This window comes from Bombus vancouverensis, chromosome 15 (assembly GCF_051014615.1).
Source record: "Bombus vancouverensis nearcticus chromosome 15, iyBomVanc1_principal, whole genome shotgun sequence".
NCBI lineage: Eukaryota > Metazoa > Arthropoda > Insecta > Hymenoptera > Apidae > Bombus > Bombus vancouverensis.
Window position 1 is genome coordinate 7,096,776 of NC_134925.1, and position 27,972 is coordinate 7,124,747.

The following is a 27,972-nucleotide window of genomic DNA, read 5'->3' on the forward strand; positions in this document are numbered from 1 at the left end:
CTGAGAAGCTTGGTTTTTAATTGAATTTTTAAACGATGAGGCGACGTAGCTGAATATATTTCAGACGAAACAGGATCCTCTTTTTAGAATCGCGTCCATCTACATTTTCACTTGCTCTATACGTACATCTATGCAAACGATGAAATAAATACGATAGAAGAATTGTGGCTGTACGTTGAATGATCTATACGTGTAAATAATTGAAATAAAAGATAGAGATAAAGAGCAAAAAAGAATATGTGAAACAGTGGAAGGGTTGTACATTGTCTTCCCACATTGAACGATTTGTATGTATAATAAAACAGAAGGATTTTGTCTATACTTTGAATATTCTGTATACATATAATAAAACAGTAGAAGGATTGTGTCCTTAGAATGAATAATTTATATATAGATTATTCTATAGTATATAGAGCAATACATATAGAATATCTATAATCTATAATAGAATAATCTATTAAATAGAATAGAATAATCTACAGACTATAGGAGATCTATATACATATAGTATAATAACAATCTATTATATTATTGTTTACTATTTGTATAGTATAGAATAATCTATAGACTATAGAAGATCTATATACTATATGTATCTACTAGATGATCTGTATACTATATGTATATAGATCTTCTATAGTCTATAGATTATTCTACACTATACAAATAGTAAACAATAATATAATAGATTATTATTATACACAATAAAACAGTAGAAGGATTGTGTCTAAACATTGAACATTCTACATATACATATAGTAAAATAATACAAGAGCTGTGTCTATACATTGAACATTCTACATATACATATAATAAAATAATACAAGAGCTGTGTCTATACATTGAACGTTCTACATATACATATAATAAAATGATACAAGAGCTGTGTCTATACATTGAATAGTCTACATAGACATAATAAAACAGTAGAAGAGCTGCATCCATACATCGAATAGTCCATATACGTATAATATAAAACAGTAGAAGGGTTGTGTCTGTGTATCGAATAAAATAAAAAAAGAAAAAAAATAAAACAGTGATGCTGGAACAGCTTATAAGCTATGAAGTCGAAAAGACTAATCTTTAGAACTTTTGCCTGTCTGTTTGTACTCGCATCACGTAAAAGCTACTCAATAGATCTTGATGGGATTTTCTCTGTTGTATAGCTTAGTACCCGGCAAAGAAAATGGGGTATGTATCATCTCGATTCGTTTCGTGGAAGCTGAGAAATAGCCCGGCATCTGAGCTGTACGCGCTGGCATGCTTGGTAGAGGTCAAGCAACACGATGGTTATTGTTCATCGATCGTGTTTGTTCTGAAATCGAACCTTCTTACAAATCAATATCTTTCATCACGAAAAATCAGCTGGGAATTTTAATCGTAAAAATTCATCTGCTCAGAAACTCTTCCGTGTATTAGTAGTCGACTAGTAGTGGAAGTCGCGGACAAAAGCTAATTTCTAATACAATCCATAAATATTTTATAATTATACAAGGTGAACCGCTTCGGTGGTGGATTCTGCACATGAAACCATATTTTATACAGAAATTTATTTTATATAGAAATAATTCGCTCGAATAATCGGAATAGTTAATTAAATCTATCTATTTACAAAGGCAACTCGATAGTCAACGAACAATACCTGGTGAAACGTAGAGAATATGAGAGTCAATGATAAAAGAGATAAAAGCGACGAACAGTTTTGTTTTCTGTTCGGATGTAAGCACGTCATTTTGAACATCCCTTGAACCTGCGTGTATGCAGATGTAATGTAAATTCTTTGCCTAAGAAGAAGCTCGCTATAACTGGAAAACAAGATCAAATAAGACGTATATTTATATAAACCTTTCTTGTGGTTCTCGTGTGCAGAATCCAGCGACCAAGCGGTTGCCCGATGTTACGCACACACTATGCTTTATAGCTAGTCATCTATGATAGCAATGAAACACGATGAGATGAATATGAAATAAATACATATTTAACATAATATTGTGCGTGTGCTTAACAACTAAAATACTATGCAAAACATATGCCATATGCAAATATATTAAAATATGTCCTTGCATAAACATCTGCAGTGCAGCGATAAATATTTTTGAATTTTTCCGAATAAACGTTCGAACAGCGACATTCAATCGCGTGCTTCGGCTCTCTTTTCTTACGTAACATAAATTCTATCTTTATTTTTCAGCTAGTAGCGCGATATTTTGGAAACTCTTTCTATTAGAACGAGAAAATATTCCAAGACTTACCACAGCGTTGTATCCAAATTTTTGTGAAATTTCACGAGCTCTGTAACGAGACACGAGTATCGTCCTTACAACAATAAAACTTGAAACCAATTCGGAAATGTACACAGAAGTTGCAAGTACATTTATCGCGAACGTACGATCAGCCCTAAAAGTACAATCAATATGAAACACGTTCTACCAGAAAATATCGTGGATGGACTTCGATGTACTGTATATTCTCAGATTAAAAAGATCTTCCCAATAGCGACAATTGTTTTCTATAACGCGTAAAGAGTTTCTAAAATGTCCGAACACTTTCGTAAGCCACTGTATATCGCGAAAAGTACAGACAATTCGTAATAATTCAACCTGGCTTCTGATTTCGTCCTAGAAACCACGACCATAAAGCACAATCGCAACAAGTGGTCCGTCATTGTACGCCAAATGTAAACGACCAACGAAATACCAAACAAATCAGTCAGCGAATATTCTAAGTTGATTGAGAATTATTCGAAGATTCAAACATATGTCGTCGAGTGAGAAAAATCATGTTGCTCGTTTAGTAGACATATTATAAAGACTGGTCATCCTAGGGTTCGCAAGAGTTGCATTAACGACATCCGGAAACGCATAAACCACCATTTTCAAGCGTTAAATTCCGAAAGCAGATTTACTCGCGCTACCCATTGCTTCGTGCTCGTTAGGCGAAAAGACACATTGTATGTAACGCGTTCAGAGCGTCTATTCCTGAGAGTTGAACCGTTCACCGCCAAGTATTTATACTTACACGTTGCAAATTGCGCGCGATGAACTGCACCTCGCCAGGCTACAAGTTAGGCTACGTTCTGACACGAACCGTATAATAAAGTTCTATGTGCTATTGTTTCGTCGGTGGTTCGTATTCTAATTTACGTGGCAGGTGTAATATAATTTTGGACGGTTTAGAGAAATACGCGATGCGTTCCGCAGTTACCTTATCGCTATCGCACATGCGATTCCACTTTGTGCAAGTTTTATAGCTTTATTATGCGGCTGTTGTGTATCATCAATGTTGAATTTTGACAAAAGAAAAAAAAAAGAAAAAGAAATGGCTCAGTTCCATAAGTTTATGAAAATAGTAAAGCGTTAGTAATAATAATAATGATGATGATAATAATAATAAGACGTTCAAAGAAGAAATTACTTGGCCTCGTAAGTTTATCGTGGAAAGGATATATAAAAGTGTTTATTCCAATTTATTGTGAAAAGTCGAAACGAAACAATTTTGTAGAAAATTAAATCCTTTATAAACTTCATCCAACTCTATTTTCAACCACCTCGTGGAAGCTTCAACAATAACAATCGACTGCGATAAAATTATAGAAACGTATACAAATGTTTATTTCAGTTTATTATTGAAACTGGAACCGAAAAGATTTGGTAAAAGAATAAACTATGACGCTAGGAAACTTCATCCTCTACAAACATTATCAAACTGCATTTCGAACCTCTTCATAGAAGCTTAACGTCTACTAATCGACTGTAATAAAGTTACAGAAATGTATCAAAATGTTCATTGCAGTTTGTCATTAGAAGACAAGACGAAACAATTTAAAGGAACAAAGTGTGATTCTACAAAATCTAATCCTTTGCAAACATTATCAAACTGCATCTTAAACCTCGTCATCGAAGTTTGACGTCTACTAATCGACTGTAACAAAATCCTAGAAATATATAAAAGTGTTTATTCCAGGTTATCGTGAAAAGTCGAAACGAAACAATTTTGTAGAAAATGAAATCCTTTATAAACTTCATCCAACTCTATTTTCAACCACCTCGTGGAAGCTTCAACAATAACAATCGACTGCGATAAAATTATAGAAACGTATATAAATGTTTATTTCAGTTTATTATTGAAACTGGAACCGACAAGATTTGGTAAAAGAATAAACTATGACGCTAGGGAACTTCATCCTCTACAAACATTATCAAACTGCATTTCGAACCTCTTCATAGAAGCTTAACGTCTACTAATCGACTGTAATAAAGTTACAGAAATGTATCAAAATGTTCATTGCAGTTTGTCATTAGAAGACAAGACGAAACAATTTAAAGGAACAAAGTATGATTCTACAAAATCTAATTCTTTGCAAACATTATCAAACTGCATCTTAAACTTCGTCATTGAAATTTAACGTCTACTAATCGACTGTAACAAAATCCTAGAAATATATAAAAGTGTTTATTCCAGGTTATTGTGAAAAGTCGAAACGAAACAATTTTGTAGAAAATGAAATCCTTTATAAACTTCATCCAACTCTATTTTCAACCACCTCGTGGAAGCTTCAACAATAACAATCGACTGCGATAAAATTATAGAAACGTATACAAATGTTTATTTCAGTTTATTATTGAAACTGGAACCGAAAAGATTTGGTAAAAGAATAAACCATGACGCTAGGAAACTTCATCCTCTACAAACATTATCAAACTGCATGTCAAACCTCTTCATAGAAGCTTAACGTCTACTAATCGGCTGTAATATAGTTATAGAAATATATAAAGACGTTTATTACAATTTATTATTGGAACTCGGAATAGAACGCGTTAAGAAGAGAACAAACTTCAACAAACGATTTCACAGAATCTAATCCTCTGCGAACTTGTTCTAACTGTACTCTGTACCACTTCGTGAAAGCTTAATGTCCAACAATCGACTTACTCCATTATCTCAAATAGGCGACAAGGAAGAGGAACACGTAGGCAATCCAATTTTCCAATATTCTCCGCTTACTCGATTACTTTCATTACACCAACGTATCCACCACCTTCGCTCCAATAATTCTTCAAACCACGATCAGTGACTGTCTTGCCGCTTCTTCTTAGCGTTAATCAACGAACTCGTCTCGAAATTTATTCCATTCAATCTCGAAGAAGAGAAAACGACGATAAAACGAAAGAAAAAAAGAGATTCGTTCGAATAATTTACATATTTAATTTACATACGTAAATTAACACGAGCAGGCAGGGATAAATTAAAAAGAAAATTCGTGTCGTCAACCAACCGACCATCCCCGGAAATTAAAATTCTGTTTCACGTGGGCTCTCGAGCCCAGTCACTTGCTCGATAATCGCGTCACGGAAACCGAATATTTCGTCCGCTTATTTATGCGTTCACGCTTTATCGAGCGTTCAATTCTCCAAAGCTGTCCGGTAAATAAGATAATGTATTCGATCCTGTCTCTATATTCTCTCTTTCTCTCCCCCCCCTCCCCCCTCTCTATCTCTCTCTCTGTCTCTCCTTCTCTCGTCTCTACTATCTGATAAGATTAAAAAACCAGCGTGACCGTCTCATTCATGGAGACCAACGTGACGTAGGTTTCGAATCGTACAGAAGAGAACAACGTAAATGTCTCTCAGTCGCCTTTCAAATCATCGACGTAATATTCATCACGATTGGAGGCTGATTAACGAGATGCCAATGACGTAGCTATTTGATGTTACCTTGCGAAATGGTAATGATCGAATGGCGAAGGTTAAGTTGCCGGGGCTCGTTCGCGGTTTCCATGCCCACGCGCCTCTTCTAAAATTGAAAAATTCAGGCTGAAGGAGATGTTTGTGGCTGGAGGTGCAGCAGTTTGCGGGTTCGTTGGTTGCGCGTGACGAAACTGGTCTCTGTTGCGGTTACGGTGTTTTGAAATAGCGCGAGGATTTATTTGTCTGTGGGGGTTGAAGTCGTGGAATGGCGGCAGGTTTCCAAGCTCGGACGTTTGGTAATTTAGAAATTGGAAAGTTTGGAAATTTCAAAGTTTCGACGTTTCGGAGTTTAGCGATCGAAAGAGACGCGGATTGTAAAAGTCCGGCAATTTCGACCTGCTTGGAATTGGAACGTTTTGACATGTGAACATTCGAAAATCCCAAAATTTGCAAGTTTGGATGTTGGAAGGTTCAGGAAGACTAGGTTCGAAGATTTGACAATCGGAAAGTTTCTAGATGGAAAACTTGGAATAGCCGAGAGTCCTGAGATCGAGGAATCGAAGCATTTGGAAAATTAACAGTCCGAGGGTTGCAGAAGTTGGAAACTTCTAATATCCGAAAATTTCGAAATTAAAAAAGTACATTTGGAAATCTACCACCTCGAAAGTTTCACGATTTTAAACTTCGTATACCCAAAGGTTTTAAGAATCAAAAATTGCAACGCTTGAAAATATAACGATTCGAAGGTTTCAAAATTCGAAAGTCACAGTGTTCTCAGGTTTCCAAGATTAAACAATCCGAAACTATGGAAATTGGCGAATGTAAACGTTCGTAGGATCGAAAAAACGAAGCAACCAAACTTCCATCTCCTCCCATATTTCTCGCACCGAAATGATAGACCGTCGCAGAGAATAACTTTCAATTTGTCCTCACGCACCGAAGAAATCGAATCTTTTTCCACGTGATAAATCACCGTTAATTGTTGTACAAGGGTGGAATATATTTTCTTGACTCGGTGAGCTGGCTTTGATGTGGCTGCATGCGTAAATCAGCCGATTTCCTTCGACAAATCTCGAAAGAAGAAAGGAAGGGAGGAGGTGGGGAGGAGGAGAAGGGAGAAGGAAGAACCTGCCCATCCCCGAAATTTATGCTAAGCGAACCCCTCGGGTGGTCCGCTTAAGATCGGGCTGCCTGTAAATTTGAATTCCTCAAGGGATGACCGTGACTCTGGTCCTGTCATATTATCCTATCGTTGCTACGATGTGTTGCTCCTTCAGGAAGTATAAAGAACTCTTTATTGCGTCTTCCATCGCACCCTTAAGTGGATCCCTTTCTTCCGCCGAATCTTTTTTAATTCGGTTAGATCCTCTGGTAATGGCGAGAGAAGATGGGCGTTGGATTTTTATTTTTGGACACGCGTTTGGCGATATATCTGGCTTTCGCGAAGTCTTCTTAATTCGATTAGCGACGCTTTGTTGGCAAGAAGAGAGCGAGTTAAGGGCGCCTTTCCTTTCTTAGCTTCCTCTTTAATTGTAAGCTCTCTATCGCGAATGTTCCAATTTGATCTGTCGGTTTTTCTTACTTTCTACTTACTTTACTACTTTCGTTTCTTTTTCTATCTTGCACGTTTTCACGTCCGTCTTCCTCTAAGAGCGGGAAGCTTCCTTAGGCGTTGAAATTTTTCAGACCAAATTTCTACCAATTTAATTGTAAGCTTTCTATCGCGAATATTCCAATTTGATCTGTCGGTTTTTCTTACTTTCTATCGTTCCTTTTTCTATCTTGCACGTTTTCACGTCCGTCTTCCTCTAAGAGCGGGAAGCTTCCTTAGGCGTTGAAATTTTTCAGACCAAATTTCTACCAATCGCTTACAAAATGAAAGCATATTGGAAGATGAACTGGTTCGAGAATCGAATAGAAAATATCTTTCACGAGTAGCCGTAGCATTGAAAATACTCTGCAGACGCTAAAATGTCAAAATTCTCCTACAAATTAATTGTACTCGTTCTATTTCCAATTATTCTTTTAATATTCCTTTGATAAACCTTTCAAAATTTTCTCTTCACACGCTGTGCTATACGTTTCCTGTACACTCCTGAAATTGTCAATTTGCCGAGCACAGAGGAACCTTCCTCCACGCGTTCCAACGCAATCTGGCGACCAGATTTTTGCCATAAACGCCAAAGGAGCACGTAGACCTGCAAAAATTCCGAGACTCGACTCGCCCCTTTCTACCTCGTTTTCCATCGAACCCACGACGTCCCAGGAGTTTTCTTACGTTTACGTTTCCTTCGAGAAAAACGAAACCAGATACACGTTACACGCGTGTGTTTTCTCTCCGCAGAGTGTGAAACAAGTGACAGGATCCGAAGAAAGTCCCTGTCCTGAAACTCGAGGGGGAAAGGAACTTCTCTCGACTTTTAGATAGCGTCCGAGGAATATTAATCGTCCGCCTGTAGATTCATAATTTTCTTTTTTTCGCCCTTTCTCAGCCTCGGCCAACTGACGTTTTCCGAAGTTAGGGTGAAAACGTACCTTGGCGCGTCGTTGGGTCACTGAAAAGAAAACAATCTCCTAGAAGAATCCTCGAAGGGATCGTTAACGACGAAGAAGAAAAAAGAAAAGAAAAAAGAAATATTCACGAGACAAGTTCGAGGGGTCGCGTTTATGGTGATTTTATTGGAATCAGTTCGCATAACGCTGCCAGGGCTAAGATAATTGTCACCTTTGATTGGATTCGTTTGGAAGACTCGCTTTACGACGATAGCTTTTGATCGATTGTTCGGTAATAAACTCGCCACCCAATGGATATAACGATTATTGCTTGTCGAAAATTTTATATCGTCCAATTGTCGTTGGAAAGAAAAAGAAAGGAAATTGGAAAAAATTTGTAGAGCGACAAAGTGGCTGGTGACGTTGATAGAATTCACAGTGGCAGCTCCACGTACGTGACACGGCTTTGCTAATTAAGGATCAAGCATGGCTAAAATATGTCTGAAAAATTTGTTCAAACGTGCTAAAATCAAAAGAAAGTGGTACAACTTATTGTCTTATAAATCTTATTGACACGAAGACAGACGAGACGCAAGGAAGGGATGATGATGTACGTTCAATTGACACGCCTCTGGTCTATTAAAAATTTACGTGGTCGTCTGCGTGACGTGCTAAACGTTGTTCTCGTTTGCGAAGCACGCGCTAGAAATCATTTTTCCAGGACCGTATTTCAATTTGGCACGAACGAAAGGTTCCTCGTGACCAGCGAACACGTTTTTCGAAGCCGATCTGGCCGATCGCCAGGATCGCCGCTGGAGATCGACGTTCTCGAAAGGCGGAGGCGGTGGAGAAAAGAAGTAGCGAGTCGGGCACGTTTTCCCATCGGTTAACGACGTGTTTATTTCTCTTTTCGTTCTATTTTCTATCCTGTTTTCACGTTTCTTTACAGCATTTTTGACGATGCGCTGCAACGCTTTTTATTTCAGCTTTTATGTTCGTATGCGTTCGTTTCGGTTTTCATCTTCTTTATTACAGCATTTTCGATTTCTATAGCGTTTCGTTGCGGTGTTTTGCGTCGGTATTTCACCATTTATTTTTTAGCACATCGTAACAAGTCGACTTCCAATTTTGTAACATAATTAATTTTCATAATAATTGTTCCTTCCGTTTATTATATATTATTCATGGAATATGATATTTAGTAATTAGCGATATTTGATGAAGAGATAGTACTATAATTTACTAGGCAAACACGACGATTAAATAATTTACAAATGCGCGCAATTAATCATATTCGACTCGCGTAACATCGAGGAATAATACAAAATGCAATTTCCATATGTGGCAATTTAAAATTGAATTATTGTTACACGACGTTTCGTCGCAGGTACTTTTAACGCTTGATAGGAAGTCAAAATGAAAAGCAATGCAAAAAAACAAGCTTCGTGAAAAGTGATTCAAGTGGCCAAAAATTCGCTCAATTTCATCGTGAAATCTCTAGAATTCTCTAATTTCTCTACTTGAAGAAAGTTACGAATTGCTTTTTTCAAGCACCGTAGTATTCCTGGTATTAAATCTGTCATTCCTCAAGATAATCTCCACATGCCCCAAAACGGGGAGAAACAAAGAAAAACGCTCTTCCCCATTTCCTCATAAATCACCTAAAATCACAGTTCCCAAGCTTCCTTAATGTTAGAAATTCTCTTTTTACACTTTATCGGTCTTAGGAATTAATTCGAAGGCGCGCAGCTAATAAATACTCGGAGGAATGAGCGAGAGAGTGTCGGCGTCGACCTTCAAATTACTACCTTGCCGGACGCCATCAAAATCCTGACCTACGTCACTATAATTACGGGTGGTCCCCGGAGGCCAAGGAACAGGTTCAAGCGATTTCATTCAATTTGTCCAGCCTCGAAATACGCCTTGTCTCGACCAGTAAACCGTACGCATCCCCTCCACGCGTTTGTGATTTTCCGCCTGAAGAGTTTTTCCTTTCGAGGAACGCTATTCTATCGACGATGGAATTACATACGTGTTCTTTTTTGTATCGCACATGTGCGCATCTTGAAAATAATACAACTTTCACGAATACTCGCGAAAGACGAAGTATTGTTTATGGAAGCTTGCAAACAAAATTACTTGTTAATTATTAAACGAACAATGTTGGTAAAAGGAATTATAAAAATGGTCGCAATATCATCTTTGTGATTTTCTAAACTGAATTATCTCGAATCGTGACATTTTCCAGATACATTTCCAAACTCACGAAAGTCTCATTCAATGTGTCATTTTTTTAAATTACAACTAATTTTACTTTACGTCAGAAATATCTATTGTATTGTTCATTAAAATGGCCGCGGCTCGAGGAACGATTACCATAGAAACGTAAAAGGTAAAAAGAGAAAAGGTCCGCGCGTAAATCAATGACTTTTCCACAAGAGAGCCGCGCGAAGGCAATTTTATGGCCTTAATCCGTACGAGAAAATTTGGTTTTTCTGTTCTTTCGTTGGTTTCTTCCCCTTTAACCTTCTCTGGTATTCCTTCGTCTCCGGTCTTTTGAATTTACGCGCGCTCGCGTTATCGTGAGAGGTTAGTTTACACGGAAACAGCATTAGCTTCATTGTTTCGTTAATTGGACACCAGGTAGTAAAGGTTTTTTGGCTAATTGCGTTTCCTTCGATGGATATTTGTGTTTAAATCGAGTTTTACAGGTTTAATGGCGACTAAGGGGAGGCTTGGCGCCTGGTCTAGGTTATGTTTATAGGTAGGAGTCAGTTGGATGGAAATTCTAGCATTTTATGGGAGAAACAGGGGGAATTTGTTTTGGTAGTTAAAAGGAATATTTTGTGGAGCAAAGTTGAAACTCTGAATGTTCTTCTTTTATTACTGTTCCGTAATTGTTTCTTTTTCTTGGCTTCAGCTAAATTTTGTGTAGGAGGGTAAAGAATTTTTTAGCCCCTCAAGTGTTCGCTGGGAAATTACGTTCGTTCGATGCTTAGAGAGATGAGGATTCCCGGAATCAGTTCTCCTATATATCCAGAGCAGAGATTGTTATTCCTACAAATATTTCCATTTAATTTAAATAATTCGAAGATATTCTTATTTCGTCCTTCAAAATTATTTATTTATTTTATTATTTTAGTACTTAGAAATATTCGATATACACACATTTACGGTAATAAATATGTTGCTTTAAATAAACGTTACGATACAGACGATTTAAGTAAACTGTATTAATTTGATTTTCGAAAAACCAGAGACACGTAGAAATATTTTCCAAATTATCACAAAAATAAATCGAACTATCGATCGTTTGTAATGCATGTAATTTCATAAACTGTATTTACTCGATTAAAAGGAAAAAAAGGAGGAGGAGAAACAGAATAACGTGTGCAGAAACAATTTAAAAGACTGGCTATAGAAATTTGTGTGGCCGTAAAAGCTCAGCTGAAAGTGTTAAAATTCGAAACCCTTAATTACCGATTCTCGAGGGCGCAACCTTTCACCGCCACAGAGATTTAGCTGCGCTCTTTTGTGATCAAAAAATTGGAATCCTTTGAAATTACAGTCATCCCACGGCCTCCGTCTTCTTTCATTTCCATATTATTTAAATGAAGCGCGGGAAGAAATTGATAGTTCGAAGCTTCCACTCTGGCATTACTATCCTCGTCTCGAACCATGTGCATCGTAATGTCTATTCTCTAGGACTGTCGGACAACGAATTAAAATTCTGATGTTGAACTCGACCGAGTTCCCGTTTTCCAGTCGTATGGCTAAGGTGAAAACAGGTATCGCGCGATACTCCACTCTCCTACAGAGGTATGCGAATTCCATAGTTAAATTATTCATTTATATCAAAGCGAACAAATTGATAATGAGTTAGCAATTAGGAACAACAACCAACAATCTCGTTATACAGGGTGGTTGGTAACTGATGGTACAAGCGGAAAGGGGGTGATTCTACGCGAAAAAAGAAGTCGAAATTATAGAATAAAATTTTTTTTTTTTAATTTTTTTAAAAATCTACGGTGAGATCCGTTATAACGGGACGCGGTAAAGTGCACGCGTACCGAGCGAAAATTCAAAGTCGATTTTCTCGAAAACAAATCCTCGAATGAAAAATTTTTATTCTATATTTTCGACTTCTTTTTTCGCGTAGAATCACCCCCTTTCCGCTTGTACCACCAGTTACCAACCACCCTGTATTAATCGAAGGAAAAGTAATTCCTCCAACGGTTTCTAACACACGTACAATTATCAGCAATGTACGGAGTATCTTTTTCAATTAACACCAGCTTTTTTTCTAGAAAGATAACATTAAGAATCTTTCACAAAGCGATGGTATAATTATACAAACCACTGGATATTATCTAATTAAGTAGTAGTAAGTCGATTTACCGTTATATCCAGCAAACAGACACTTGCTAATTAAAGGAACAATTAATTCGTTGCTTAATACCTCATTGTGAATATCTCGTTATATTGGGTTGGCAACTAAGTGGTTGCGGGTCTTGTCATTAGATGGCAATGAAAAAATCCGCAATCACTTAGTTGCCAACCCAATATCAATTACACGCGCCAATCGCGTTATTGTATTTTATTATATCGCTGTATTATACTTATCGATTTCCATACTTCGTAAATTCAACGTTCAGCTTATCTCATGCTACAAATAGCGCACGCTCTGTACGTATCTTCCAGTCGAAAAGACCCCGAAAACCTCGAGAAACGAATACCGAAACGATCTCCGACCGACACGAGGCCTATCCTCGCCGCGAGAACATCGAAAAAAAAAAAAATGAAAAAGGAAATAAGGTGCCAAGTCGTAAAGAATGGTATCGATTTCCGAGCACAAAGCACGTCCTTATTGTTAGTAGAATTTACGAAGCGATTGGAAGGCGGGGGTGGAGCATCGTTCCCTCGACTCGGGAGTCTAATCGAAGTCGTTTCTCGCGGTCAAGAAATCCCATCCACCCACCGCGTGCGCGTGTTTGTCGGCGTTGGATCAAAAGAGGGAAGCGCGGAGGAAGAAAACGAGAAAGGGAAAAGAAGAAAAAGGAAGAGGAAGGGGAAAAAAAAAAGGAAAGAAAGAAGGGTAAAGGGGTCTGTGGAAGGTGCAGCCTGGTTTTCTGGAAGGCAACGCTCCCGTGAACCGTGTCCCGGCCCATAAATCCTCCACCATAAACCGTAGAACTGGGTGAGCCGTAAACCGGAAGCACGTGCTCCGCCACAGCCCCACGCCACGTCCATCGACGTCGCTATTTCACGCCAACGCGCGCCACCAGCGAATCTTTTCTTTCGATTGTCCGACCGCTGCTACGATTCTACGCTCCCTTTTGTAAATCTACGTGGACTATACATACTACACGGCCGCGACAATTCGCTTCTCAGTGTCCCTTTGAGAGCAACTTTTCATATAGTCTTGACGTTGCCTCGCTATGGTGCTCTCCTTCTTCGTTTTTCTTTCTTCGCGCTGGGAAGGTGGTACACTTTCTTAAACGAGTCTCTTCTTCTTCTTCTTCTGGTTTCGTCGAGGACTGGCTAGTAGTTCTCGTTTATTTCGTCTTTTCGTTCTATTTCTCTTCGATGTTGTTTATTCCTTGATTGGTAGCACGAAATTGAATCAATTTGCTGATGATGGCATCCCACTGGGGGTAGCCAGCAAGGTAGCAGTTATTTAGCAATTAAGTTAGAAATATTTACCAAATGTCCAGCTGGACAAATTGTAAAGTACAAATTAAATAATAAAAAAAAAAAAAAAAAAGAAAAAACCTGCTGACAAGTTTCGCAGATATTTCAATAACGAAATTTTATATATAGGTTCGTTATAGTCCGCGAATTTGGTATCGAGCTAAGAGGATCTGCAATGCCGTGAGAAAATATCGATATTTTCTCATATTTTGTTCAGACTATGAAGATATCTTCCAACGTTAGATAAATGTGGTTGGATGAAAACGTAGCAGAATGTTGGAACTTTGACTCGATCGGAGATTGCTGAGATATCACGCGCTGTTTCGGGGTAAAATTATGATAATAGTCGAAACTACAGAATCTCCGTAGGATCTGTTAAACGTTACTTTAAGTGCTCCAGTATATACGGGGGTTAGATGAAATTGGCATTGAAACTCACGTATATGAAAGAAATGGCAGAATATATTAAACTTCAAATTTCAACTTAATTTAGCTGGAAACTTAACATAGTTCGGTTTATAATTATTAATCGAGATAAAAATTTGGAAATTTTGTCATATGCTTGAAAGATATAGGAAAGCACGAGAAACGGAAACCGATTGTATCGACAAATTATGCTGAGAAAGGTTGCGTCAGGTTAGTGTTGTCCTAAAATATCCGGAAGGGTGTCGATCTTTGCAGTAAGCCGCTTACTGTAGATATCCCTTCTAACTCTATGGGATTCTGCTCGTATGGGGAAAGTTGCGAGGTCTCGTGGGTGGTCTGAATATTTTTCTTTCACGATTTCACCGGATGAAAGAAATATTTCCCCCGGTTTGTTATCTTCTGTCTAGTCGACTTTTCAATTTTCATTTAAACGTCACTAAAAATAACCAGAGTATTACAATCCTCGTTTTTCCAATCTTCCAACTAATTTAGAGAGCATCCAACAACTTACTCCCATCTTCTACGATGACCAAGTATCATCCAAAAGAAACTGCAGTCCTCGATTTTCACTTTCTCGGCCAGAGATCAACCAAAAAGTCACCTTAATCTTCCACAATGATTAAACGATATCTGGATCGTCCAAAGACTCGAAAAATTCCAGTGTCTCGACGTTCGCTGTCTCGGGCAAAAGCCAGGAAAACAAAGTCATATCGATCTTCGCAAAATTCTCAAATACAATGCAATCGAATTTTCCAATTGTTACTGCACGGTTTGCGATGGCAAACGAAGACGTTGCAATGACCTCATCATCTTCGACTGCGTGTTTGCAGTGACTCGTTGCCATATTTACCGTGCACTCTGCTACGGAATGTATCTTCAACCTCGCCATCCTGATCCACTGAACAATATTCTTTACTGGAAGAATAGGAGATTCGACTCGTCAAGACGAGAAGCTCGAACGTGTTCTCTCGATCAATATTTGAGCTGTTCCACCGGTCGCCAATGAACAAAGACGGCGAACAACAACCTCTGGGATGAAGCCTTTCACGTGCGCGTACCGCAAGAATTTTCACGCCGCACGCGTTTCGCTTCCCGCGCCACTTTTATATTTTGTTAGGCGAGATGCTTTTAACAGGAGCTCGTAAAAATCGTGGAAAAAAAGAAGGCGGAATAAGACGAGACTGAAAGGAAGAGTATAGGAGGCAGAGAATGGCGGTTCGAATCGTAAAAAGGATTGTATGGTAACGGTAGAAACATTTAGAATTCCCTTCGATGATACGGACGATTTTATGGCGGGAATTAACGATGGATTCTGTTTGTATCTCGCGACAGAACGACCATTGGAAACGCCGGTGAAATTTGTTCCTTCTGGCCTTCCGTGGGTCCATTCGTTCTTAGGCGATGTCTCCTGTGTATATGCGGTGTTTAGAATTCTTTTGATCTTGCCCGGTTTTCTTTTAATCTTGATTTTCATCTTGTTGCAAAGTGTTTCGTGTAAGGATTTTATCGTGTAATTTCAATTCAAAATCATATTAATCAAGGGGAGTTCTCCTTCGTTTTCTTTCCTGCTTTTCGTTTCATTTTTGGCTTGAGGTTAGAGCGGAGAATTTTTTTTTTTTATTATTTAATTTGTACCTTACAATTTGTCCAGCTAATTTGGCAAATTAGAGCGGAAAATGCGCATTTCTATGGCAGAGAATTTTCATCGCGTTGCAAGGTCTTCTATGAAAAGAAAGATCCTTTGAGGGAGGGTGTAATGTTAATTCAGAACCGAAATAATCGTATCGTAATTTGTATTAAAAATTCGTAATATTACAAAGAATGTTCTTATCTCTGGATATTCCAGCTGGAAATTTTTCCGAATTTAATTTCCGATTAAGAGACGCGCGTTTCGCGTGAACGAGTCTCTGCTTTCATCCTCCAAGGGCAACAATTTCAGCCTACGCGGACTAGGAAACAAAGCTCTTCACATGCGAATCGAAGTCGAAACAAGAGCAGTACGGTTCGTTTCCAAGCACGTTTTCGGTAATTTCACGTCTGGTCTTGATTTTCGGCTCACGGTTTTGTTCAGCGCGTGCTGCGAACCGTAGACTAAATACCGGCATTAAATTAGGGAGAGGTCGACTCGGAACAAGGCGTCCCGGTGTGTAATATACGCGGCCGAAATGGTGTAATGAATTATGGCCGGCGAGGATGAAGTCAGCGTACGCCAGCTTAACGCGAACGTTGCCGAAAAAGCGGTCTTTACCACTTCTCGTCCTCTCGACGTGGTCATTTCAATTTATTTCCAGATATTTTCGTGATTTCTCGAAGGCTCGATGAAGCACGTACGTTGTTGTTAAAAATTACTCATCATTTTCGTCATAAAATTAGTCGTTACATTACGAAGGGCCAAGAGAAATATTTCAATTATATTACGAGCCTCTCGCAAGCTAAATTTCTCTCTGTAAACTTCTACGTTTCATCGTCCAAATATCCTGCATAATCAACGTGGAATTTTTCGAAGAACAAGCAAAATTAGTTCCGTGAATTTATTTATCATAAATAACCGCGAATATCGTTGTAATAAATATTCGTAAATTGCGAGATGAATCGGAGGAGGAAAAGGTCGTGACATTTTTTCTGTCAGTGACCAGGTAAGAAGAATAGAAACTAGGATTTAAAGAGCCTCGAGTTGTCGTACGAGTATTCCGAGCGACAAGGGGATCTGTGCATAAAAATGTGTACCACGCAGCTTAAGACAAGGGTCACTGTAAACAGTATGTGTTAAGAGTTTTGCATATATAGAGAGTGTAATGTGCATTTTACGAGCGTATAAAAATCCAAGTGTAACCACAATGTAAACGCAACTGCCATACAGAGATCCAGCTACGTTTGTATTTGGTTTAATCGTTATTCTTGTAACAACATTTACCATATTTACTATTAGCATACGTATTAGAATGTTTATCATCGAACGCACGATAGCAATTTAATCGCAAGATTTCCACAAGCAATACTTGTATCTTTGAAGATCATACTCGTGAATAATTTACACGCGACATTTCTAACGACTCTTCGTAACTCTCAATATTCCAACAAATGCAAAACGTCATGTTTCCAATTTACAACGTTGGTATATCAAGTGCCATTATCCTCATCAGCGAAGTAAGATAAATTTTAACAAATACGTAGAACAAAGTCGCGCCTCGTAACGCAACGTTATATTATATTACGATTATAAAGTTACAAGTCTGAAACAAACTGCTTATCGATCGTCGTACAATCAGCAACCTAACGATGCAACCAATACACACGCAGTACTTCCTAACAGTATCACCGGATGAGATCAACGAACAAAAGCCAAAACTTTCTAGCGAGAAGAAAATTATACATGCTAGCGCCACGCAAAGTAACGAGCTGCTCATACAGATTACACCCACGATGTTATCGTCATTCCCTCCACGAATCTCCGATGTTTACCTAGAAAACAGCATTACAGACGACAAAATAGACTACCATTAACGCGCGAACCGTCGCGGCTCGACTGCGATCCCAAACGTTCGTTCGCGATTAAAATATTCCAGGGACGTGCGCGTCCCCCCACTCCGTCTCCTCTCTGCCCCCACTCCTTTGTGGTTAAAAGCTCGCGAGGCGCAGCACGTTCCCAAAACGTATCGCTATGCGCATCACGGGCTTCTCTATCGTCGTTGGACGATCGCGAGAACCGCCGAACAAGGAGATCTTCGATCGAACTTGGCGAATCCGTCGAGACCGAATAGGCTTCGTACAGCTACGAGCAGATTGTTTTAATGCCATTTATCGACATACTGTGACAGTAGCTGTCTATTACGTAAGAATGATTTCGTCCAGCCTTCCAGTCCTCCCCTTATGTTCCAATACGCCTTCCAATAGACGTCGTCTCTTTATAGAAACTAGCTCCGTGTATGTGTTGTATACGTAGTTTTAAGTTATACCATGGAATTTCAAGGAACGGTGACTTGGATTTAGTAGACTTGGAGAATTTCTCGGATATTTTTTCTTTCTCGCTTCTTGTTCTCTTTTTACGCTTTTGTAGGGACGGTTTACGTGGGACGGTATGTCGACATTGAAATGTTTTCAGGCTACGTAAGAAAGTTGTTAGAGTGGAGTATGCGCGTGTGTCGTTTTTTATGGGAATCGTAAGAAGGTTCCTTTTGTGGGCTGCGAGTTCACTTCGGGAGAAACGGTGCCCGATTCTATCGGAAACGATCGTGTGCGGAATAATAGGATGGTTTTGGTGAAAGAAAGGGGATTTTTGGAGGTTTCATTTCACACGATGAACACGCGCGGTGAATACCGAGGGATCCCGTTTCGAGGGTTTGTGTGATTGTAACTCGATTATTCCGTACCTTTGTGTCGATCCTATGATAGGTACTCTGCCTGGGTAAATGTTATGGTGCCTGTTTTATGTGATTTATACCTGCAATATTATTCGCAAGTCCCAAACATTTCGGTATATAATAAATTGATCTTTGATGAGTAATTTCTATAATTTTTAAAAATGTAAATGTAAAAGTTACAAAGATAATTCACGAATTTAGTATTTTCACTGAACTAATCGACTCTTTATTTTAGACACTGACATAGCCGCCTTAATTAGCTCGTAAGTTGAAATGCTATTCTGAACTTTCACACTTGCTCCTTTTAATAAAGTAGTTAATTCAAAATTCCCGATCTTTAAATTTTGAATAAGTCGAAACTTTACACGTCAATGTACCATTTCAAAAAATTCAGGCCAATGTTCCAAAGCCAATTAAAATCTCAAAACCCTTAAACTACGAACCTCGACACAGCTACCTTTACCATCCCAGATAACTCGAACCACTGTTACAAAATGAAAAACTCTCCGCTTCCAACGATTCATCCAATCAGCCTTTAAAATGTCGCGTTTCTACGATCTCTAAATACCCCGAACTCCCACCCTTCCGATTTCCCCAAACGCCACCCACAAAAACGCCAAAAACTCACCCCATCGCCAAACCTAACCTCAAAATCGCCAATATATGGAAAAAAATTAAGCGAGCACTTCAAAGAGGAGATCGAAGAGCAGGAGAATCTCGTTCCACGGACGAACGTAATCCACAAAGAGAACAAAAGCTCACCCCATCGCGAAACCTAACCTCAAACTCGCCAAAACAGCCAAGAAATTAAGTAGCAACGACGAAGTGGAGATCGAAGAGCAGGAGAATCTCGTTCTATGCAGCGTTTTATTCCGACGCGGGGGAAGAAGAAGCAGAAGAAAAAAGAAGAATAAGAAGGACGCGTCGGTGATAGTTTAGCTGGCATGGGTAGCTAAAAAGGGACACACCAGCGTACAGCCGCGTGAATAACAAAAGGCTGATGGAACGTGCGCCGCGTCCAGAAGAGAAACCAGCGAAGGGTACGGTGAACAGGGAAGTGCGGCGCGTGATAGTGGAATATTCATTTTGTGCCCACGATCGTCAATGTGTGATCGCGTGGTGAATTCACCGGCGAATTAAGCGGAAAGCAGGCGTTTCACAAGCTCCTTCAACGCCTCTCCTAACTGCTTGCAATCGACGCATCTTCTTCTTCTTCTCTTTTTTACATATTTTGTTTTCTGTTATAATCGATGACTGCTTGTTTATATAGCACCAACTTTCAAACAATTGCTTTCTGTTGTCGTAAAATTAATAATGACCGGGGAGAGAGGTTTTGTTATTCAATTCTGATTGAAGCAGAGGTTATGTAATGGATCTCTTAAGCATTCACCTGGTTGATTTATGGTAATCGATTTGTGTTTGACGTGTGGCTGTTTGACAGAATTTTTATCATTACTTTTAATTGCTGCGGTGCGTTGAAGATATTAATAGAAATGTCAGTACATGTTCTTGGAATTAGTGGGAGGAGAAATTGCTTGAGAACTTGGAGTTGGAATAAGTTAGTTATAAATGGTATAAGTTGGAAGCGGAAGAAGATAGAGACTATTTTGTTTAGGATTATTATTCCGGAAAATTGAATATCTTTGATTTTGCTCTGTATTATATTTGTACTACGTTCAGCATTGGTTTAATTCAGAATCTTGGAAGGTATTTTATATGAAGGGACATTCATATTTGTTATTGCAATTTTTATTCTTATTTTGTGATTTTATTTGGTAATTTACATACACGAAGATGATAAACCTGTTCCGGTTTTATCTTTCTGTACGAGATGTGACACGATGTGTCGTCGTATGGGATGGAATGTGAAGGTGATCATGTAGAAAATGGTCAATCAGAGAAATGTCAGTCTTTCACCCTCCGCTGCACGATAACGAGAAGTAACGTTCTTTATCAAAAACTTTTACCTTCGGTTTGCTCAAGTACGTTTTATCTTTGGGCTTTTATCAGCAACGAGGGACTGTTCACGGTTGCAGGTACGTTTTCGTTAGGACGGTTGGATAATATTCGATAACGTTATCAGCCTAGCACAAGAATTTTCGTGTGGACCTCTGGTAACGCGTTTTCGAAAATTCACAGCGTATGTGCGACTTATCTGTACAATAATTATTAATTGCCTGATTATTATTCGTTAGCTAATCTTATCTATGAAAAGACTAAACACTCGATTCTCCAATTAATTCCCTCCAAAATATCCAGTAAATTTTCGTCGCGACGCTTCCCCCTTCTTTCTCAAATACAATTAACATAAAAGAACAAGGAAGAAAAAGAGCGTGTCTCTTCGTCCTGCTATGGTTGTTAACGATGTCGAGAGGAATATAAATTTTCGTCAGTTAACGAAGTGATTTGTATTTTTTCCATGGGGGTCCGTGGGGGACATAAGGCGCGCACTGTTCCAATACGGAGGCTGCGCGATGAAGAAAAAAGGAAAGAAATGTTTCTAGTGCTCCCGTTGAGCAGATGTTTCGGGTGACAGGAGCGAAAGAGAGAGGAAGGGGGCCAGGTCACAAAGGCACTTCCCTGAAACGAGGCCCACGAGGCGCCGCAGCGCGTAAAATGAATTTCGGCTGAGCAGATCGCGTCCTCTGCAAAAACCTATCTCGCTTCCGCACTCGTAAGGACGCACTCGCGAGTCACATGGTTTCAAGCGGCTCGTCGACTTTTAAGTGTCCAGCCTACAGGATGCTTCGGTAAACGAGGAGACGCTATTTTCGAGCTAGAAAAATTCAGGCTGCTTGGAAGTTTCGTGGGAAACTTCCGTAAAACAGAATTTACGTTGTCACGCTGTTTTTGGAGGAGCGTGGTCGATGAACGCAGCCACTTTCATCCTCGTTCCATTTGCGATTCCATGGTGAAACAATGTACGAATTCGGCTTAGGAATGTCGTTAGGGTTCTATCGTTCTATTCTCAGTTGAAGAAACTGGTAGGAAGGTTTGCAAGAAAGTTTCGTACGGGTTTCACGAAGTAGTCTGAATCGTTGGATTAATTGAAGACACAACGAAGTCAGTCTGTGTCTCAGTCTCGCTATGTTTAAGATTTGTCAAATTTATTACTAATTTATTAAAATCAGTTGTTAAGTTTACGGTTTAAATCGTAAGATATAGATTACTTTGTGAAACAACGTCAGTTTAAGTTGGCAATATCGAGCGAAATTATGTTTGAATTTTATGAAATGTTTTAAATTATTAGACAAGAGTTGCTTCCCACATTGAGAATGTCGTTTTGCACTACAAAAAATGATCGGAAATTTTATAGAGAAGTCGTGGATTCGATACAAGGAATTCGTTTAAATCATCGAACGTAGATTAAACATTTACATAAATTGCACGAACGCAATGCAGTTCTTAGAACTTCATGCCACTTTCATTATAATTACCGTAATTACCATTTCTCGTAAAAATATGGATTTGCATAAATATCGCAAGTTTAATTACACGTAAATGCTCTCTATAACGTAGAATTACTTTCATCCCATGATCCGATATTCAAAAATTCGACTAATAATTTCATGTAAACATAAAATACGTTTCTCGATATTACTAAAAAAAAACTGTTCTGATCGATACACTACAAACGCTTGTGAAGGTATCATAGCTAAAGAATTAATATGTCGTAATCGTAAAAGTAAGCATACAATAAACACAGCGGGCAAAATCGTAAAGTAAGGAAACGATACATAACTCGTGTTCGACAGCCACTCTAATCGTTTCTTACAGCTTAGTGGCGTGGAAATTTGCAAGTACAAACGAGACTATATAAATATAAAATAGTATAAAATCGTATCACGATCAAACGTGACCATTCAGAGTTAGTTATGGTTAGACAGCAAGCAAGTGGAAAAGACCGGTGGAAAAGTGTGACTTAATTTAACGGCACTCCCAGCTTTTTCCCAGACCACTTGATACTTTCTTATCGGCTGACTGGTCGCAAGAAGCGAGCAATATGCCCGCTTAATAAAACACTCGGTAGCAGGGACAAGAATATCCGGGCGTTCGAGGAAATTTTACAACTACGGCTCGCTACGGCCGAGTAAATCATCGACTTACTGTCAATTAAATGTAAATACCGGCGCTTCGACTTCCAATTTGTTTTTCCTTTTTCCTTTCGTTAGCTGTAAAGATAGATAAATCCGATCGAACGTGATACACGAGGTTTTGCTTTTTACTCGGTTTACTCGATAGAGAACTTTATTTTTGCGCCCTGCTGACTTCGATCGGATCAAAATAAGGGCTTAGAGAAGAAAGATACAAGTGCGGTGAAATTGGTTCGTTCAAGGAAATTTCTAGAGTTTTCATATTGAAATGTTTGCGTTGAAATTGATTTTGTTCCGCTGTAAGAGTCGATGGTATAATTATATATATGAGCTGATCGAAAGCCAAATTGATTATTTATTTAATTAAGAGCAATCAGAAGGTAGAGGAACGTGATCATATAATAAATTATTTTTTTTTAATCTATTTCGGAATCTTTTTTGTTCACGTCGTTTATTTGTAAAAATATAACTTATGGAAATAAATTGTTTCTTGAGAATCGAATATTAAGATCAAAACACTTGAAAAATTTCTTTTGACAAATTTAAAGATACTCCATAAGAAGCTTCCTTTAAGTTTCAAAAAAAAGCATCATTCTACTATTAAAAAATATTTTCTCTATCGATACTTGTTAACACTTTTGAAGCTAAGAATTAACACAGAATATTTCGAATTTGCACAAAGAATCGACTACCATTCGTTAAAATTAAACAGATCGGAGAACCGAAATTTCAACGAACTCTCGTCCCCGTAACCTCAATTCACCCCCCAAGAAGTTATATCTAAAAATTTGTCTACTTACCACCAAACAATAATCGATGACGATCGACTTGCAATGTAGCCGGCACGTCGGTAAGTCTCACTAATACAAACTAATACAAACACAGGCTGAAATCATGTCGAACCAAAGAGAACTACACGCACATTTCTCTGTTTCCTCACTCCGCTAGACGCGTTCTCCGCTGCCCGTAATGGACAGTTTCCTGGGCAGACGTCGCCCGTACGAGCGATCGAGTAGATACAGAAACCGCGGGCCCATTGATGGGCAAACTGTGCGAGCGCGACAAGGACAGAGTCACAAGAAGCGACGCGAGACAGACAGACTGACAGACAGAACGCGACACGGTCTCTTGACCCCGTGTCGGGGCGTCTCGTTCAGCCGTCGGCCAAGAAACCCGCGACAACACACAGCTAACAGAAACACACCACTGAGACGGCACGATGCTTGTTTGCCGGTGGCACGTTTTCGTCTGACAGCCAGCGGCCCGCGCCGCGTGTCGTACTTGCAGCTGCGCATGCGCGTCCCTACGCTCGCGCGCCGTGCAACCTGATTGGCCACCCATTGATCGGTCCTACACGCGGTTCGACTCACGTGCGCGGGTTCCCGTGCGTCACGTGAGTGGGGGTAAGTAGGTGCTTGCGACTTCGAACTTCGTGCGATAGTTCACGTGTGGGGTGAGCGACTTGTCAGAGATTTGCGAGGGTGGCTACGAGTGGGTGCGGGGTTGAGTTAGTTCTGCGAGAATCTGAGGAAATTTTTGGCTTTTGGGTGTTCACGTTTCGACGTAATGGAGTTATTGATAAAATTATCGGTGCGCGATAAAATTACGAGAAACTTGGTACGAATAAATTCAGTCCTTTACCGTGTAGGACTTGTTTGGCGTTAAACGTATGGCGTATGGGAAGTATAATTCTTTTATATAGTAGTTGCCTTATGTGTAATTTCGCGGCGAAGAATTGTTAATATCGTAAAGATGTATGCGTGAGTAGATGAAGAGATCGGTTATTTTTATTTCAGCTAATTTACACAGTCTTTTGGCTTTTGGGTGCCCACGTTTTTATGTAACGGAGTTGTTGACTCATTGGAGCGTTATAGAATTAGCAGGAATTTCGTATGAATAAATTGAGAAATAGACTTTTCACGTTGGGACGATTTTCAAATTAGGCGTATAACGATTTTGCAACTGTCATACTTTCTGTATCTTCAAATGTTCAATATTCATCTCTTAAGCATCTCTTAAGCACTTCAAGATAGAGTTACCCTTTAATTCTTCCAATTCTAGATTGCGTTTAGCATTCCAGTGAATCTAGAAACTCTCTCTTCTCGGTTATCGAAACGAAATCAGCGATTCATTTTGAACAAGCATCGCCTAAGTAGTCTACTTACATATGTAACGCTATTATGTCAAACAAACTTAACATACGGATTTTGACTAGAATATCTCGATCGGAGATTGAAACACGAATCTTTTGTCCGTATACTCGAGTTACTAATCGATTCTATAATCCGTAACGTTGATACCCGAAGCAACTGGCACCTGTCTTGGCATTAACATATGTTTGGTTACTCAGTTATGTCATACTCAGTTACACTTGATCGGAGTCCGGTTGATCCGAATCAACTGCTAAGAGATTTATACCGTTCATCGAGAACGAGTTTCGAACATTTCGCCACGGGTATAATTATCTTCATTCATACTGAAATAAGTTGATCAATTAAAGCTGCAGGATCTCGTCGGAAGTTGACGAGTTCGAGTCAACGATTTCCAATAAAATTACAAGCACTGCTAACAAAACTTTGGAGACCGACATGAGAAAGTCTCGTTTGCAATACATGCTAAATTATTGTATTGTAAATTATTGTATATATACATATATAACGTGTAATAATACATCTATAGATACAAGTTTGTGTGACAGAAAATTTTTAACGTTTAATACAATGATGGTCAAAATTTGTCTTCACTGTATCTTATTGATTTTTATTTTTATAACCTTCGATTTTCTTACGAATAATAAAGGGCGTATTATATCATCAAGAACAGAAAATCTTCCGACTAAATATCAAGTAGGTTAATCGAACTTTAGTCCCATGTTACATATGTACGTATATTTCATTTTATGTTGATGCTGTATGTTACTAAAAATAGATTCTTCCATTAAGCATCGAATAAATTAAGTAAATGTCATCCACTTCATACTTTTCATTTTAAAATCTTCTTTACTGCTGTTTTGCAATAATGCTACTAACGTAAAAAGAATTATTTTCCATTAAGTGTCCAGTAAATCGACTGACTCATCCTTTGTTCTACCCATCCTTTGTTGTTCTACCTATATTTTTCACTTAAAAATGGTCTCTATTGCTCGTAACAATTATCTCTTCCGTTACACGATCTTTCTAGGCACGATATTTGTCAAACACTGACGATCATACATACCACAGTCGGGATATATCGACATAAATGGGAAGACCGAGTGTGATTCGTTTTGTAACGAGCATTACGCACGCCATGTTTGCGTGGCTCGATTACACTGCGTCGAACGACCACTTTTATTGTCAGCTTGCGAAAGGTGCGAACTGTTAATTCCTCTTAGTCGCCATTGAACGACGTTGGCGTTCCTCTTGACCTAGCTGAACAATGCAATTAATCGGTGAACGACCTTTCTTTCTTTTTACTACGCAATTGTTAGTTTATTAACAATCTATCTCTGTTCTTTTCTCACTCAATTTTCGATCACAGAATCGCTAGATTTCGATGTCCTTCTTCGTAAATGCATTCGATTCCCTCGAACGAGGGTAAAAACTTTTCAAAAACGAGCTTTCCATAATTTTAAAACTCAATCGGAAGAAGCCACATTCTTAGTAGTTTGAAAATTCACATATAGGATGATACTATATTTTTAGTTACTTTACAATTCAGCGCTCAATGGACGTATCGAATATTCGAGCTAAGATTTTTATCCCAGTCTTTGCATACTAACAAACGTATTTTCTGTAATTCTGATTAACCATTTTGACAAGCACTTTTGTGGCCCTCATAGCGTTTCGACTCATCTACAGTGTGTCAGCTTCTCCTTCAGTTCTGTACCCGTTCACAATTCCCATTTTTAGTTCAGTTTGACGCGAACTCTTCCTATCCTTTTAATTCTGTTTCTCCATAAAGATAATGCGGAGAGTGTTCGCGAAAAGCAGCAAAAGCAAATGCCAAGAAACTAGTTTTTCAGGAGGGGAAGAAAATTTATGTACTCACGAACGTACTCCAAATTCACGAAAAGGGAAAGTGTACCCATAGAGAACGCTGTATGTGCCGCCTGTTAGTTTGAAAAAACAACTCCACGCTCCATTCACTCAGACGGATGACGGAGACAAAAGTCAAGAAACAATTAACCAACGTTTATCGGTGCTTGTATCTCCGTCCATAGAGACAACGTTGCGAAACCATGTTCTAGCATTATTAATAACTACGTAGGAAGGGAAATCGCGTTTAAATTATATCCTACGGTATTCTAATTCATACGCCTAACAGTCTCCACGAAAAAATCAAAAACCTTTCGAATTTTGGCAGCCGCGTTGTTTTCCACAAACGCGTTTCAACCTCGTTTCCATCAATTTTTCGGTTACCCATCGAGTATCGTCCCGCTACAAATTACCTCAACTGTCCGCCGACGACGATTTCGGAGACGTTCATTGTCCGTTGAAAAATGAACAGCATCCCCGAACGGGTTCCCGGAACGCGACTGAATGAATTACAAAAACGACGACGCACGTGCGCCGTTTCCGGCGCTGCGGCAAATCACGACGTACTTCCGCTGCGGTGCATTCTGGTGCCCCGGAGGCGCGGGACGAGAGAAAACGCTACTACGGTCGACGAACAACGACTATCGCCGATGATATGCCCGACACGAAACGGACACGTACACGTTTCCTGAATTACGTGAACGCATTCAACAATGGCCTTTTACGAGATCAAACGGCGATAACGTCGCCGCCACCCGGGTTTCATTGAAGTCTCGTTGAAAATGCTGCTCGTAGGGTTCCGTTCGAGAATCGATCGGATGGGGGACTTGCAGCGGTTGTAACTGATCCACCAGCGTTTTCCAGAAATCGTTTCTCGTCTTCGCGGAATCGATTTTACGAAACGAAGAGACGTTCGCTCGCTTCGTCTCACGACTGGCTCATCTTCGTCACGATGTTTTACCGTGGAACAGCGTTGAGATTGAAATTAAGAGGAGGACAGAATCGGGTGAGAAAAGCTTCTTTTCTATTATTCTTCTATGCTCGGATAGATTAGAAGGTGGATCTTTTATTTTTCAATCTTCAACAAGTTTTACGAGTGTTACAAGTGTCTCGGTGGGATTAGAATATTCTCAATTTCTCAATTTAGCTGAGTTACGAGTCTCTCGAAGAATATATCTGCGATTATCTTTTGCGAAAGAGGGTT

General features: G+C 39.1%; 1 protein-coding gene across 3 annotated transcripts in view; it reads right to left on the reverse strand.

Annotated features, from left to right (window-relative positions):
* Positions 1-27,972, reverse strand: part of LOC117157337 (fibroblast growth factor receptor homolog 1) — a 112,589-nt gene that overhangs the window by 36,530 nt on the left and 48,087 nt on the right. Inside the window, exon 1 of one of the 3 annotated variants that reach the window (XM_033335327.2) lies at positions 23,553-23,985. The exons of the other annotated variants lie outside the window; for them this stretch is intronic. The gene's annotated coding sequence lies outside the window, so the exon portion shown is untranslated. Of the gene's footprint in view, positions 1-23,552; positions 23,986-27,972 lie in introns of those variants that run through there. 3 annotated transcript variants of the gene reach the window in all.